Below are 14,943 nucleotides of genomic sequence, written 5' to 3' on the forward strand. Positions count from 1 at the left end.
CAGGACTTCAGCCTGGGCCCAGGTCACTTGCTTTGCTTAGCTCAACACTGCCCATTGACTGTTGTCAGGCAGCTGGTAATTATGGTCTCTGGTCAAGAAGGGTGGGCCAGAAACCACCACCTTCATCCCCCATGCTTGCTGGGTCCATGCCAGCGCTTTCCATAGCTTCTGTCTGCTGGGGAAGGCTTGGGGGCTGCCACCCTACCACGGAGCCTGCGACCCTGCAACTCCGGAGCAGCCTGTCTGGCACCTGCGATCTGTCCAGTAGGTAGCCACGCCCTTCTTCTGAAGGCCATGCAGCATGTCATGCCTTACATTTTGAGACCCAAAATAGCTGTTCTCAGTGGCAGTTTCCCCTTCCATATGGTTCTATTCTTCCATAGAGGTGATGGTTCATGCTTGAAGAAGTCGTGCCCCAGAGGAAAAGTCCAGGCAAGGACAAGCAGGAAATGTGACCCCCACGACAGCATGGCTCCCTTCTCACTGTGCTCCAGTGTCACTGTCCCTTTAAGGTCCACATGCTCCTCTTCTGAAACACCCTCCCCCCTGCCCCCCAATTCCAGGCACATCCATCTCTGAGCACCACGAGCTCCTCAGCAGCATCTCTGGGGCAGACCTGCTTACCCTGTGCAGACAGTGTTTGGGGCAGAGCTTCTGTCATTGCACCTGACCTTCAGAATCCAGCATGGAGCTGTGCACACACAGTTACTCAGCAAGTAATGTATCAAATGAGCAGGGTGACGATGGATGACAACTAACAAGGCTCTTGCCTCTCCTACACCTGCTTAGGTACGACTGCTTCGGGGGGCCCACTGCCCCCAGCTCCACAGTTCACTCCTTCCTCTGTATAGCCTTGCACATTTGTCTTTTATGTGCATATTACATAGTAATTATATTTCTTTGTTTACCTATCACTCTCTCCACCCTAGCAGAATATGACCCATTCTCCTTGGTATTTTCCAAACCTAGAGCTAAGTGTGGCCCTGGGAAGGCACCATGACGTGACATGACATGACTGTTGAACTGAATTACACTTAACTAGAAGAGAAATCATGTTGCTTAAAGTATGCTGGATCTGGCTCTGGCTACTTTAGCAGCAGTGACTTAATTTAGTCTCATTATTTATGAAGCAAGTGCTATGCTGAGGCAGGGTCCTGGGCATTACACATGAAACAAATGCATGCTTGTCGAATTGCTTCCAAGGACTAGCAGTTTTCAAAGAGGTTACCTCTCTACAGCCCACTCAAATCCGATCAGGGGATGTGTCTGTTTTGTTCACTGCTCAGTTGAACAAAACAGTGCCTACCTCAGTGACTGGCAAATAAGGCACTCCGTAATATTCATAGACTAAATGAATGAAGAACCTGTGAGATAGATAGTATTGTAGCATTTTATGGAGAAGTTAAATCTTGCTAAAGGCCATTCAGCTGTTACCTGTCAGAACCACGATTCAAATCTGGTCTGTTTGACTCCAGAGGACATGGTATCTCCACGTCCCCCATCCTCTCTCTGTCTTGCACGACAACAGTGTTTCTCCATTGTCATCAATTGAGAGTACAGATGCTGTCATATAAAATGGGCCATGCTTGTGATGCAGGGAAAGTTCTAGGTGGGACTGGAGGAAGTGTGGGTTATTATTGTTATAAATTATCTTGTTTTTCTGCAAAACACCAGAGGAGGACTCAAAAGAAGGTGGTCATTAGCTGGGTCTGGTAGAATTACAGGTTTGTAACCTTCACATGATGGTCAGCAGAGGAACCTGCAAGGTGAATGCCAGGCCTGTGGGAGAGGCAGAGTGGGCCTTGACCACCCCTTGTTTGCCTGAGGAAATTAATTCAGGCAACTTATATCAAGTACCTAGGCTGGGCCTGGATCCTGGAATGGACAAAGCGTGTCTTGTACCCTTGACTAACTCATGACCTACTCAGGGAAACAGAATCATGTTCTGCTCACCGCAACTTGGCCATGGGGTGGGGCAATGGTCACTGTACAGCCCTGTTATATGGGGTCATTTAGTGGTGTGGTGGCATTGTTCATGATCTGGATATTTCTCTGGGAGAGAGTCTCAGGTTTGTGGGTGTTTATTGGCCAAGGTCTGATGAAGAGAGCCTTTGTTTTTCACCGAAGTAATCACCTCTAAAGGAGTGGGAACTCAGCTCCTGTCATCAACCCAGAGCCGAGGAGAAATTAAAGGTTCTGATCTGCAGTTGATCAACTCTTAAAGTCACGGTGTGGGGGTGTTTCTGAGCTTTGTCTGTTTTTTTGTTTGGATTTGTTTAATATTTGCCTTATTGGTGAGAATGGCTCTCCTTCACTTAAGACACATGGGAAGTGCTTCCTGATGATTTATGCCGGGGAGGGTCCAATCTCTGGGATAGAAACCAGGTGCTCTTTGGGGAGCATTAAAATGACATTATTGTGAAATACTTATGCTAATGAATAGCTCAAGTCATCACTCCTGGGCTGATGGCTCAGGAGTGTCTGTCACTGCCTGAGGAGCAGGTTACAACGGCAGCCTCCTCTGTGTCGATGCTCCCTGACCTTTAATGAAAAGGCAAGAGACAGGACAGACGCTCAGTTATTTATCCCCAGTTATGGATCTGCTGTTTTTAATATTTTAACACGTTTACTTAATCTCACTGCAATCTCTGCAAGGAGCCATGATTATCCCCATTCTAGAGATGAGGAATCGGAAGCTCAGAAAGCTCAAGTCAGTTGCCTGAGGCCACACAGCTTGTCAGAGGTCTAGCTTGCTTCATCTGGTTGGAAAATTGGTGTCTCTATTCTCTATAATGCATTTTCCCTCCTAGACTTTAGAATTCCACTCACTGGCTTTCAAGATGGCTTGTTGTACCTTTTCTATGACAGTTGGAAAGATAAAGGACTGAGAAAGAGTTGGGTCTCATCTGACCTATGAGGTGAGGTGGGCTTCTGTAAGCCTCTCATCCCCCTGGCTAGGCAGGCCTGGTGTATAAAGACTCCTCAGGAGCCTGAATACCAGGGCCTGGTGGGGAGGATGGGTGCAGTCACTATGCACTAACCATTATCCTATGGACCTTATATGGGCTCCTGTTTGTCACGGGCAGAGCTGCCCAATGTGGTTTATACTATTACTTGCATTCTACGGAGGATGAAATGGAGATATAACGATGATAAACGAGTTACCCAACATCATTTGACAACCAGGAGACAGGGCAGGGATTTTAAACCACTGGCTTCTAGCTCCAAAATCCATACTTTTTCAATTAGGTCACCATGTCTCCTAGTCAGGGGCAAATGGGAAAGTACAGAAACACTCTGAGGGAATGTGAATGAGGGTGATGGGAAACGAGCAGTTGTATTTGGGAGGGGACAGCGTGTGGGGGATGCCATCCTGTGTGAGAGCCGTCGGGGCACAGGACGTGGGCCTGCAGGGTGGGCGGAGCTGGCCTTGGCTGTGCCAGTCTGTGCTGAGCAAACCCTTGTAGTTGCCCAGCGTAGGGGCAGGGGGCAAACTTCAGATGTGGAGAGAGGGTTAAAGAGGCCCTCTCACCCTCTGTGTGGTACATTCAAAAAGATTGAGCTAAAAATAATGGGTATCCTTTTTTTGAGATTTATATGTACCCCTTGCATGAAATTAACAAAGATGAAACCAACATTATATTTGCCTTAAATATTTTCCTCACTTCAAACTGTTATTCTCCCTTCCAATATCTTGAGACAGGTGTGGGCGGGGCCGGGGATGTGTGTATTTTTATTTTGTTTTGTTTCACGATAGCCTGATAGCCTGCAATGAAGCCAACTCTGGTGAGAAAGAGACATTTTCGTTCCACATCAAAAAGTGTGAATGAGAAAGCAGGAGAGTCTATTTTATGTTCTTTTATGACTGATATTTGGACAAAGTGACCACAGCCAAGTTTGTAGCTAATGATGGAAAGGGGAAGTTTAATAGTGTTACACAGGCTGGGTCGTGGCTCTGTGAAGGGAAGTTTAGTGTTACCTACCCTACCTCTGCTCTGGGCTTTTGATAGCAAACACGAAGTGACTCGTGTTAGTAAATAGGGTTTAACAATGATGAGGTAAAAGTGGAAGTTTACCCCAGGGCTCATGTTGTAACCATAGTTGCTGCACGATCCTGAGGGTAGACTGTAAATATCGGGACCTCACAGGTTGGGCTTAGAACAAGTTCTCAACTAATAAGCAAACTTGAAGAGTTAGGAACATGATTCCTGTAGCCAGAAGTAGACAGTCTGGTGCATATAGACCATGGGGAACAAGCATCGCGGGGGCACCCGTTTACTCTTTCAAAGCATATTTATTGAGGGTCTACTAGAGAGGGGCTAAAGATGCATTTTCCTCTTGGAGCCCACATTCTAAAAGCTGGTGATCTGGGCCAAATGATCATTGTACTATTTACAATAGCCAAGATGTGAAAGAAACCTAAGTGTCCATCGACAGAGGAATGGATAAAAAAGATGTGGTATCTATACACAATGGACTATTACTCAGCCATGAAAAAGAATGAAATAATGTCATTTGCAACAACATGGATGGACCTAGAGATTATCACACTAAGTGAAGTAAGGCAGACAAAGACAAATATCATATGATATCACTTATATGTGACATCTGAAAAAATGATACAAATGAATTTATTTACAAAACAAATAGACTCATAGACATGGAAAACAAACTTATGGTTACCAAAGGGAATAGCAGTGGGTTGGGGAGGGGGGAGAAATTCGGAGTTTGGGATTAACATATACACAATACTATTAAAATATATAGCACAGGGAACTGTACTCAATATCTTGTAATAACCTGTAAGGGAAAAGAATCTGAAAAAGAATATATATGTATATATGTGTAACTGAATCACTTTGCAGTACAGTTGAAACTAACACAACTTCAATTAAAAAAAAAAAAATGAACGGCAACCTCCCCTACATGGGTTGTAGATGAACAGACATGCTTTAGGGCAGCGCTTTTCAAATGGGGTTCTTGTTAAAACACAGATTCTGATTCAGTAAGTCTGGGCTGGGGCCCGAGGTTCTGCATTTCTTTCAAGTCCCAGGTACTGCTGGCACCGCTGATTCTGACCTCACCGTGAGGAGCGCAGTCCAGCCTCCCAGCCCAGCGCGCTTTCTATGTGGTCTGTTCATTTCAGTCTGTGGAGTCACGTGAATCAAGTTCTCCTTCCAGCGTGTGAACTTCAGCATATTCAAAAAATCCATTCGTCATCTTGAGGAAGGGGCTAGAGATAGGGATCCCCTCTCAGTGTAGATAGAGACCTGGTGGAAGCACCATCACCTGAGTGTAAGGGTCAAGACTCTTGCCTCGAGTAGAACAGATTGCAGGAATACACCTTATTGCAGTTTCATGTTCCACTTGGGCTGGATTTCAGGGGCTGCCCCTAATTGTATGGAACTTGAACTTGGTCCAAATTTATGACACACCACCTTGTATTTTTCGGAGGAGCCCCCAAAACACAATTTGCTCCTTTTGTCTCAATAAAAACACCCTTTTTCAGGTCATGAGTGCCTATGTTATTGCAGACACACACACACACACAAACACAAATATTCTTCATTGTTTCTGGTTACGGTTTTCAGATCGGGCCACATTTCAGCAACACAATTAGTCCCCAAATGCCAAAACTCCCAGTTGAGATGCTGGGATTTCAGCAGTTCCCGAACATCCAGTTTCGGGAGGCTTGGTTTCGTACAGGTGCTCCGTTACTCCACTGTAACCGACACTCAAAAGCGACAAGGACGAGGACATCGGAGCGGGGAACTGAATAATGGCCTCTGAAAATTGGAAACCCATTTAAAGTGGGAGGCCATCTCGTCCGCACCCTTGGTAAATGTTATAAAGCGAAGGAGCTATAACCTCTGAATTAGTGTGGAGAGAGAGGCAGTGGAGTGCAGCAGGCTATCAGGAAGAGGGTATCGTGTTTGGAAATGAGGCTTTGATGCACCACGAGAAGCAGAAAGTGCAGGCGTTTTCCATTTGGCCAGAGAGCAGCAGCTTCTAGCAAACAGTTCCTGGAGGGATGAAATTTCATCGGGGAGAAACGGGACCTGACACACAGCCGGCAGAGGCAGATGAGTTTCCGAGACAAAGAAAAATGCAGTCTAGGGTAAATGCTGTTTACTCTAAAATATGAACTACAGAGAGAGTAATTGTTTAATCATCTGGGGCCTTTAAACAATTCACTTCTTGTGGCTCTCTCATCCGAGAGCCATTACCTCTGTGCTGCCCACCTGTTCCTCTGCCAAATGGGAATGTAACCCAGTTAATGAGGCCATTATCCAAAGCTCACTGCAGAAAGAGGGGGAATTTCACCTGGGACAAGGAACACAGAAAAGAAAGAAAAAAAAGTACCGTTCTGTGACCTTTTTTTGCTCAAAAAGTTTGGAGAAAATGGAATTGTTCTTAAGAAATGACAGGAGAGCGCAGAGTACAATGTACCCCTGAATGTAATAGCAGCCGTGCACATACTTGCTGGAAACCACTGGACTCTTAATTAAAGGGCCCCAGATCTCTAGATTTCCACATAATTAAGGATTGATAATCACCATGCATTGTGCCACCGGCACAAAGTAGTATTTAACTTACAGTACTCACATTTCTTTGAAAACTCACCCCAAAGTTCCAGCTTCAGGCTTTGCTTTTATAAATGTGGTTGCTGAAACTACATGCAAAACCAGCTCTTTTGTTTTTTTCCCTTTCCCTCTTTAAGAGCAAACCTAGTAAAGTTGCTTAACGTTTCAGGATGCCTGCACAATATTTTTAAGTCGTTTGCAGATAAGGGAAGATTCCATAGCCCCAAGAAATAGAATAAATACCAGCCACCTTCATTAACCTGCTAAATTTTAGGAGAGATAATGGTCTCTAAGAGAGGCGCACTGTTGGTTATCAAGCCTGCGGACACCTTTGTAATGACAGATCGGGAATGATTGGGGGCAGTTTGCTGCAGTTTATTTCCAACACCGTGGAGTTTGTGGTTATTCATTTGTTCAGGCGTTTGACGTCTATCAGGGCCTGCACCAGGAGGCCATGGTAAGAACGAACAGCAACAGCAAACACAGAGAGACCCGGCTCCTGCCTGCTCTGTGTTTACAATCAAGCGTGTGAGACAAACACAAACTAAAGAATCAGATGGAGAGATATGGGATGACAACCGCGGTAAGTGGAAGGAGAACGACCTGGTACTCTGAGAGCTAATGGCAGGAATTGACCAGGTCAGGGAGGATCAGGGAAGCTTCCAGAAGAAGCAGTACTTCTGCTTCCTCCTCTAGAGAAATGTTCATCCTCTAAGCATAATTCCTTAGTTCCTTCAATGCTTAAGGGTTTAGCTCACCTTTTCTGAATGCTCCTCTAACTCTGATCTTCACAATAGAAAAGCAAGGCAGAGGCTGTTCTCCCCATGTCACAGACAGGGACAGTGGGGGCAGGAGGGGGCGAGAGCAGACTGCCTGGTAGAGCCCAGCCTCTGGGGTCTCATGCCGTCCTTGATATCAATCAGCCTTGTGTCTGTTTTTTGTCTGCTGCTTTCTGGATGATGTTTCACAGATTAGGCCTGATGCGCCTTAGCTGTGACCAGCCTCTCAGCAGTGGTGAAACTCTTGAGTCACTGAAATAAAATATTCTTCAGCTGCTGCTGTCAGCTGGCCTCCGCAGAGAGCCATTGCCGTGTCTGTGGATTAGTCTCTGCTATAGCCCTCTGCTGTCCCCTCCTAGGTTCTTAGATCTCCTCTGCTTGATGTTTCCAGGGATGGGACCCTGGCTGCCTCCGGACGTGGTCCCCTATCTTGGGACAGCTGCACATAGTAGCAAGATCTTTAGGGTAAGCTGCTAAAGTTCTCATGGTGTCTTCTGCTTGGTCCCATGGCTTCTGGTGCAAGAATTAATGGAGAGACTTTAGCAGAAGTGGAGGGAAAGGACTGGGGACCTTGTGGAACCCAACAGTGTAATAGCATGGGACACGTGAAGCCTGCTTTGCGACATGTGTTTGTGCTGGGTTTGTTCAGGGATAGAATGCCACCCTTCCTTACCCCCATCAAGACTAGAACTCTAGAGAAGTAGGACCCGTCTGAGACATCCTGGGTGGTCCTCCCAGCACATAAAATGGGTATACCCTCTACTCCTCATCCGCCAGCACATTTCCCCCTCGCTCGATGTTTCTGCACGAACTTCATAAAACAGTGGCCTGTGAATTAGATGAAGGAGGTCCTGGGGGATCCCCGGGGGGGCTGGGATCTATGCCTCTGACCCTGACGGACTTGCCACAGTGGCTGGAGGTGAATGTTTCCTCCCCACGCTCTGAGCCGTCAGCCCCTTTGACATTCTCCTTCTGGAATCACTGGATGCTCTGGAAATTACAACTGGGAGTCCAGAGCTGTGAATTTCTTTGTTCAAATGACTATTATAGACCCTCCTCGCTCTCATAAACAGGCTATAAGTGGAGTGCAGAGCTGACAATGGCAGTTTCCCCAGGTGCCTGGGGTTTCTCCCAGGTGGCAGGCTCGCACTCAGGAGGTGTGATCAGACCAGGAAAGGTGGGGAATTCACGCCACAAAACCTCTGCCAGGTTTTGAAAGGAGAAGCCCTTTGACTTTGTATAGGGAGAGAGATGAAAGAGTAAGATATCTCAGGAAGAAAATGACCTCTTCCAGATACACACCTTGAAACCTGATACTGTCCTCCCCTACCTGACAAGATGCTTGGCTCTCAAGGAATTAGAAAACAAAAACCTTACTCTGCTCAGGAGAGAGGGTTGGATTTAACATTCAGCTGATCAGGCTCTACTGAGCTCTTCCTGTGAAATAGTGGCATTTTATTGCCTACTGTAAGCAACATGTCACAAACAGTGTCTCATTGTTTGGGGAGAGCCTGACACATGGATTCAGTGGTGCCCATTTTGCAGATGAGAAAAGCCAGACAGCCAGGAAGAAACCGTACAATTAGGACTTTGGATTTGCTAGCCTAAGAAGCCCTCTCCTTTTTCATGAGTCAAGTTCTCTCCTTAGGAGGCAACACCTGGTGCTAAAGCCTAAGGATGGCTAGAGGGAGGAGAAAGCCTCAGTGGCGGGCAGGCTGTCATGTGTGCCGCTGAAGACATTCAGTGCAGTAGGACAAACAAGGCTAACAGCACAGAAAACAGGTGGAGGCTCCTCTGTAGTGAGATTTGAATTCAGGTGTGAAAGAAGGATCTTAATAACAATCGGAAGATGGGTGCTGTAGACCAAATGTTTGTATCCTCCCCAAATTCAAATAGTGAAACCTAATCCCCAATATGGCAGGATTTGGAGGGGAGACCTTTGGGAGGCGATGAGGCCATGAGAGTGGAGCCCTAATGAATGGGATTAGTGTCCTTGTAAAGGAGAGCCCAGAGAGCTCCCTTGCCGTTTCCAGTGTATGAGAACATAGTGAAAAGATGGCCCTCTGTGTACCAGGGAGTGGGCTCTCACCAGACACTGAATCTGCTGGCACCTTGATCTTGGACATCCCAGCCTCCAGAACTGTGAGAAGTAAGTGTTTGTGGCTTCAGCCACCCAGTCTATGGTGTTCTGTTATAGCAGCCCAAACAGACTAAGACAACAGGGATTCCTGGTGAGACACTGGTGTGGGCAGAGGCTGGTTGGAGGCGCGGTCAGGGAGTATTCAGACGAGGCTGATCAGACCTTTGCAGTTAGTTGCCTGCAGGTGCATCTGGTCACAGAGAGGGACGGATTCGAAGGCTTCCTGTGCAACTGCATTATCTCTGATGTAGTGTTCCTGGCCCTCAACACTGTTGACATTTTGGGCTGAGTAATTCTTTGTTGTGGAGGATGTCTTGTGAACTTTAGGATGTTTGACAGCATCCCTGGACTTTACCTCAGTCGTGACAACCAGAAATGTCTTCAGACTTTTGCCAAACGTTCCTTGGGGCAGTGGGGGTGAGGACACTGCTCTAACTCCATCCTCATGGCAATCTCAGCAGATGACTTCACTCTCCTTTGTGCTGATGTAGGAAAACAGAGGCTAATGGTTACAAAACTTGTACCTGGGAGCGTGGGGTTTTGAAACCACATTGGTTCCAATCCTTGACAAGACTCTGTCTGACTGCCAAGGGGGAGAAGGTTCAGGGCCACCTCTTGGACTTGGTGGTGGTGAGCTTTGATCTGTTTTCTTGTGCTTTGGAAATTGCCCCTTGCCTGGTTTGCTTATCCAAATAGGCAGAAGTGCCCTGTGTGGCATGAGAGCAAATTGTTGGATTTTCAGCCCTTTTGCTACGGCTTATTCATGTTCTTGCATAACACTCTGTGAACTGATTCATTCATTCTCAACATTTACTGAGCTCTGACCACGTCCTAAGCATGATGCTGGGTCCCGGGGAAAGAAGGGTGAACAGATCACAGCCTGATCCCTGCTCTCACGACTTCATATCACAGCTGGAGACAGACAACAAGACAGTAACAATCACCACAGCAGCGGCGAACCCAAACAGCACGCTCTGATGGGGAACACTGGGATGAGAGAACCGGCTAGATAGCCCGAGATCTGAAGGCTGAGGAGGTACCGGCTCTGGAGGTAGGTGGAGGGTATTGGAGACAGAGGGAACAGTCAGTGCAAAGACCCTCAAGCGAGAAAGAGTTCGCTCTGTTTTAGAAATGGGCAGAGAGGTGCGTAGGGCTGCATTTGCCAGGAGATCACCACCCTAACCCTGGTGGTTGAGCACCGGAAGTCCCCAGCTAATCGCCCTGTGGACAAGATTTCTGGAATAACGATGACTTCAGCGTGGAAAAGAATAGTGGATCTGAATGTGTCTGGAGATCGTCATGTACTCCCAGCCTGATAACTTCTCAGGAGACACATCACTGTCTCCACATGTGTCTGTTTCTTCCCCAGACTTCGAAAAGCTGGGGAGGAAAACATTGTCCTCTACCCGTCTGGGTTCTTCTGGCTGATCTAAGATAAGTTGATGTGAGACACATTAACAGGAGAACATCAAGCAAAAGCTTGATAACATACATACGTGGGAGAGAGCCAGGAAAATTAACTCGCCAAAATGGCTGAAGCCCTCACCTTAAATACCACTTCCAGTTAAAGACAAAAGAGGATGTTGGGGGCAGTGCTTTGGGACTTCAAAGGGGAGGAAAGTAACTCACATGGAGACGGAAAAGCAAATGTTTGGTAAATAAATGTTTGCTGGGCCCTGCAGAGACACTGGGACACAGAGAGGACTCTGATCTCCAGGCCCCCTGCTGAGTTCCCCGCATAATAGAAAGCCCATATTCTCAGCAGATGTCTCTGCTGATAGCGCTATTCTGGGAACAGGCCCTCTAGCTAAATTCTTTTAGTCAGTTAGGGGGATGGACAAAGTTTCTTCCTAAGTCTTTCGGGCCCTGATTGTTTTCAGCTCAAAATAATCCACACGCCAAAGCGATGTTTTGGGGTGGCGAGTTCTGCCCCCCTACGCAGACCCACTTGGGTCACCTCCATAAGGAGGAGTGGTGGGTCCTCGGGGACCTCCTGTTCCCGGGCTCCCTAAAGCCGAAAGCCCTGCTTTTCTCCCTGCAGTTTGGGCTTCGAGGCTGTGCCTCTGTCCCGGCCTGTGAGGGGGACCCACCTGTGCCTGTGCCGCCCCTCCATTCCCTGTTCTGCTCTTTGCTTTGCCCTGCTCTGCGTCCAGCCACTCAGGGCTCGGAATACTTGCTGGCCTTAGGAGACCCCTGTGTTGTGCATACTCACGTCTTTCTCCAGCCATGAGGCCCTGGCCACTCCTGTCTCTCTTTCTTGCTTTGCTCCGCTGATTGTCCCGGGATGGATTCTTCTCCCACCTTGTGTCTCAGAGTTTGCCTGCAGCCTGGCCTTTCTGTCAGGCTGGGTGCATTTGAAGCAGGTGAGGGAGCGTGTGCTCTGACCTTGCCTAGAGCTTTGCAAGCCCTGGGGATTTTCCCTGAGCTTTGCAAGCCAAGGGAAAATTATACCCCATGCCTGCCTCTGGGAACGCAGTGCCTCCTGGCTGAGGGGCTTGAAGGGCCTCAGCGTTTTCTGGACTAGGAAGGAGGCAGCCCAGTGGCAGGATGAGACACGCTGGGGTTTGCAGTCCCCAGACTTGAGCTAGAACACAGGCACCAGAAGGTAGGAGCGGTGGAGTCTCAGAAGGTTCCTCCACCTCCTGACACATGGGTGCCTGGCAGCCAGCTCAGGGTCGAGCTCCCAGCCCTTCTTTCCCGGGATGGGGGCCTCAGTGTTCTCCTCACCCAGTGGCCGCATGTGCGCCTCTCACCCCCAGGCCTCTCAGATGCATTGCAGATGGAGGATGCTCCTCCTCGGCTTCAGTTCTCCTGGAGCTGGAGGAGACCGTAAGCTTGGGCATTTGATGTGGGTTCAAACCCAGGCCTCACCATCCATTGGTTATGTGATTTCAGACAAGCGCCTCAATTTTGCTGGGCCTTCACTTCCTCAGATGTAAAATGCAGATAATGGCTCCCTCAAGGAGGGCAGCCCGAGCCCTGGCGTCAAGAGTCATCTCCATGCATCAGTATCCCTTTTCCTTTCCTCCCTCCCTCCCTTCCTTCCCTCCTTCCTTCCTTCCCTCCCTCCCTCCCTCCCTCCCTCTCTCTCTCCCTCCCTCCTCCCTCCTCCCTCTCTCCCTCCTCCCTCCTCCCTCTCTCCCTCCTCCCTCCCTCCCTCCTCCCTCCCTCTCTCCCTCCTCCCTCTCTCCTCCCTCCTCCCTCTCTCCTCCCTCCTCCCTCCTCCCTCCTCCCTCTCTCTCTCTCCTCCCTCCTCCCTCTCTCCTCCCTCCTCCCTCTCTCCTCCCTCCTCCCTCTCTCCTCCCTCCTCCCTCTCACCCTCCTGAATGCATTCAGGGCAAGATCACTTGAGGACATATATCCTTTGTCTCCCTGTGAGAGCTGCCCTCCCCGCCCCCCACCTCATGTAATTGTCAGCAACAAAGTTGGAAAATAAGGCGTCTGAAGCAGCTCTCGGCACTGCAACATCTGCACCAGACAAAACTCGCAAAGCCCTCAATCCCCAGTCATGAATGCACTATAAAAACAATGTGGCAGAAATGAAAATTGTTCCATCATAATATTTCACAGTTCTTTTTGACAAAAGCCAAGCCGCCCTCATGAATACACATTTCCCAGCATCTTATGCATTATGCATCAGCCTATAGCAGGGGACCTGGGAATTGCCAGGCCCTAGTAAAGGGCCTTTGAAAGTGCCTATTTTGTAAACAAATGGAGCTCAGACCCCACACTCAGGCTGTTTAGGTAATTTAAAACTGACTCTGGCTGCCCGAGTGGGGACCAGCTCTTCTTAGGGCCGTAAATGGCAGGTGTCTCCAACGCTCTCTGGATGGAGAGGGGTGCTTCAGCGTGCTTCAGAGGGGCAGGGACAATTTCTCCCCGAGCCAGAGCCAAATGTTGCCGGAATGCCAAACGAGCCCACCAAGGCTGGCTGGGCAGTCAGGCAAATTAGTCGGGACTTCTGACTCCCAAGAGCCTCCATGGGATCAAGCCCTGTGATGGGGGGTGCTGATGGGTGGAGGGGACAAGGAGGTCTGAGCACACAGAGGCTGGCCTGTCTCAGTGGGCTTGCAGGAAGCATCTCTCTTTGCCCCAAGTAGGCAAACTGGAAGTAGGAATTAAGCGTGCGTTACTGTCAGTAGGAAGTCCCTTGAAGATTATTAACTAACCCCTGTGGTTCAAGGAAGGGGAGACTGAGGCCAGGCATTTTAAGTGACACGTTCAAGGTCACACTGGTTAGTGAGCGGTAGGTCTGGGACTGCTGGAAGCCGGTTGTCTTTTCCCAGCACCTCCCACTGCTTCAATCATGAATTGGCAGCAACTGAAAGGACCAGGGGTAAAATGGTTCCTGATTGCTATGATTTAAGCAAAGGGCAGACAGGGATCCTTACAACAGCCCTGGAAAAGAGCATAATTCAGGGCTGTTTTGTGTCATTTGCAATCTGTCCTCTATGGTAGCCTTATTTGAAATGGTGAATGATGCATGATAGATATCTACTCATTACATTATATCTGTCACACTAACAAGGTGGTGATTGATTCATTGCTACATGTATTTATTTCCTAAGAATATTCAGCTCCCATTAGGGGGTGCTGCAAATGGCTTTGAATTGAGGGACAGGAATTCTGAATTCTAGTGTTGGTACGCCCTATTCTTCCCTTCTGTGGACCTCAGATTCTTTCTTGTAAAAAGCGGGGCTCAGGAGGGATGGTCTCTGGGTTGCATCCCAGCTGAGATCTCCCAGCTGCTAGTGTGTGAGTACGGGCACCGTGCAGAGGCCTCGATGAAATCAGGGGGCAGAAGGGCCCACCTCATGCTGTATAAGTGCATCCGCAGGGCTGGGCTCCGCCATGAGGGTTGGTGGGTGGGCTGGGTGGGGGGGGGGTAGGATTGACCCCAGTTAGGGAAGTTCCTCACCCCTGCACCTGCTGCTGTACAGCTGTTGGACCCACTTGCTGATTGGTGCAGTTTGACTAATGAAAGCAGGGACAGCTGAAGGCCGGTTGAGACAATGAGGCGACATTACCCCTCACAGACACCTGGCAGAATCAGCTTAGGAGATGGCTGCTTCCCCTCCTCTGCTTACCCGGGGAATACACTGATGGGGGAGGTGGCTGGAAAGGGGAAGTCAGGATCATCATGCCGCCTCCAAAACTGAGAGCCCACCTGTGACGCTCTAAGCCTAGTATAAGCAATGCTCAAACTCCTGGGCATTTTTGTGGTTGTTGTTGTGAAAACACTCCCCATCTGGAGTTTCTGATTCAGTAGAGATGTGTGCGGATGTGGTGGGGGAAGTTTTGTGTCTCAAAATTCCCAGGTGACACTGCTGGTCCAGGAGCCATACTTTGAGCACCACTGATACAGGAAAAAAAAAAAAAAAAAAAAGAATATCTACATATCCTGCATTTCCATTTCTCAGCATCTTCAAACTACTCAAAA

The 14,943-nt window shown here is 48.5% G+C and overlaps 1 long non-coding RNA gene across 1 annotated transcript in view; it reads left to right on the forward strand.

Annotated features, from left to right (window-relative positions):
- Window positions 1-10,297: 10,297 nt before the first annotated feature.
- The window catches only part of LOC309794642, a 93,338-nt gene continuing 88,692 nt past the window's right edge, over window positions 10,298-14,943 (forward strand). Inside the window, exon 1 of the long non-coding RNA XR_014292174.1 lies at window positions 10,298-10,554. This is a non-coding gene — a long non-coding RNA (uncharacterized lncRNA). The remainder of the gene's footprint in view (window positions 10,555-14,943) is intronic.

This window comes from Mesoplodon mirus (assembly GCF_964341445.2).
Source record: "Mesoplodon mirus genome assembly, chromosome: 19".
NCBI classification, from domain to species: domain Eukaryota; kingdom Metazoa; phylum Chordata; class Mammalia; order Artiodactyla; family Ziphiidae; genus Mesoplodon; species Mesoplodon mirus.